Source organism: Agrilus planipennis, unplaced genomic scaffold (genome assembly GCF_000699045.2).
Source record: "Agrilus planipennis isolate EAB-ADULT unplaced genomic scaffold, Apla_2.0 scaffold140, whole genome shotgun sequence".
Classification (NCBI taxonomy): domain Eukaryota; kingdom Metazoa; phylum Arthropoda; class Insecta; order Coleoptera; family Buprestidae; genus Agrilus; species Agrilus planipennis.
The window spans coordinates 826,620-828,903 of NW_020438943.1; the positions used below are offsets into that span (position 1 = coordinate 826,620).

A 2,284-nucleotide genomic window follows, 5' to 3' on the forward strand; every position below is an offset into this window, starting at 1 on the left:
AAAGGTTTTTACATGACAGACACTTAAAGCAGGTAACAGTCAGTCATAATCATAAGTGCCTTTTACATGACAGACACTTAATGCAGGTAACCGTCAGTCATAATCATAAACGGTTTTTACATGACAGACACTTAATGCTGGTAACAGGGAATCATAATCAGAAAGGTTTTTACATGACAGACACTTAATGCAGGTAACAGTCAGTCATAATCATAAGTGTTTTTTACATGACAGACACTTAATGCAGGTAACCGTCAGTCATAACCATAAGTGTTTTTTACATGACAGACACTTAATGCAGGTAACCGCCAGACATAATCATAAACGGTTTTTACATGACAGACACTTACTGCTGGTAACAGGGAATCATAATCACAAACGGTTTTTACATGACAGACACTTAATGCAGGTAACAGGGAATCATAATCACAAATAGTTTCTACATGACAGACACTTAATGCCGGTAACAGGGAATCATAATCACAAATCGTTTCTACATGACAGACACTTAATGCTGGTAATAGGGGATCATAATCACAAATGGTTTTTACATGACAGACACTTAATGCTGGTAACAGGGAATCATAATCGCAAATGGTTTTTACATGACAGACACTTAAAGCAGGTAACAGTCAGTCATAATCATAAGTGCCTTTTACATGACAGACACTTAATGCAGGTAACCGTCAGTCATAATCATAAGTGTTTTTTACATGACAGACACTTAATGCTGGTAACAGGGAATCATAATCAGAAAGGTTTTTACATGACAGACACTTAATGCAGGTAACAGTCAGTCATAATCATAAGTGTTTTTTACATGACAGACACTTAATGCAGGTAACCGTCAGTCATAATCATAAGTGTTTTTTACATGACAGACACCTAATGCAGGTAACCGCCAGTCATAATCATAAACGGTTTTTACATGACAGACACTTACTGCTGGTAACAGGGAATCATAATCACAAACGGTTTTTACATGACAGACACTTAATGCAGGTAACCGCCAGTCATAATCATAAACGGTTTTTACATGACAGACACTTACTGCTGGTAACAGGGGATCATAATCACAAATGGTTTTTACATGACAGACACTTAATGCAGGTAACAGGGAATCATAATCGCAAATGGTTTTTACATGACAGACACTTAATGCTGGTAACAGGGAATCACAATCACAAATGGTTTTTACATGACAGACACTTAATGCAGGTAACAGGGAATCATAATCGCAAATGGTTTTTACATGACAGACACTTAATGCAGGTAACAGGGAATCATAATCACAAATGGTTTTTATATGAAATATTATTCTGAAAATTCATTTCTGAATTTTTTACCCACTACACACTACCTCAAATTAATGAGGGAAAAATTGTTGCTGCTGTCACACCCCCGCCGGGAAACGAACCCGAGACCTTTGGCTGACAGCAGCAAGTATTTTTCCCTCATTAATTTGAGGTGGTGTGTAGTGGATAAAAAATTCAGAAATGAATTTTCAGAATAGGGCAGGCACTTAATGCAGCAACATACAATCATAATTATTAATGTCTTTTACCATATCATAGACAGACAAGCAACGGACAATCACAATTACAAATGTGTTTGTATGATGGATACTTACCCGCATTAAGTATCCATCATACAAATCATACAGGTATTTAATGGAGATATCAGACAATCATAGTTATAAATGTTTTTTACTTTAATGTAGGTTTAAGGACATAATAATTAAAAATGCTATTATCTGAGGTGTACAAAAATTGTAACTGGTGCCAAAGAATAAAAACTAAAAAGGTGATGTCTTGTTTCTTAATCTAATTATTTCCTTTTATTTCAGTTGTATTACGCTGTGCCACTCCATATGAGTATATTAAGTGGAATCTTACATCGAATGCTGACTAATACATAACAAGCAGTCCCATAGTACAAAACGCAGCTAAATTTATGATGTAAGTCCTACATTTACTATAAAATTTATTTAATTGCGAACGTCAATTTAGGGTAAAACATTCAGTTTTAACAAAAAAAAAAATGCGGTGAAAACTTTTGATATCTACTACAGTATACTGTAATTTAAAAATATAAATATTTGGGCCTTACAGCGGAATATAATCTCAATTCCCACGCCAATAGATGTACTACCGGATGTACAATTATTACTAAAACTTAATCAATAAAACCGGGAATTTAAAATTCAGTATCGCGTTTTTAATTCTATTATTATGTAATATTCACTAAGGGTCTGAATGAGTTTTAATAGTTATACACTTATATA

The 2,284-nt window shown here is 34.3% G+C and overlaps 1 long non-coding RNA gene across 1 annotated transcript in view; it reads left to right on the plus strand.

Annotated features, from left to right (window-relative positions):
• The window catches only part of LOC112904494, a 16,956-nt gene extending 14,998 nt beyond the window's left edge, over nt 1–1,958 (plus strand). Inside the window, exon 2 of the long non-coding RNA XR_003231133.1 lies at nt 1,847–1,958. This is a non-coding gene — a long non-coding RNA (uncharacterized LOC112904494). The remainder of the gene's footprint in view (nt 1–1,846) is intronic.
• Nucleotides 1,959–2,284: the final 326 nt, after the last annotated feature.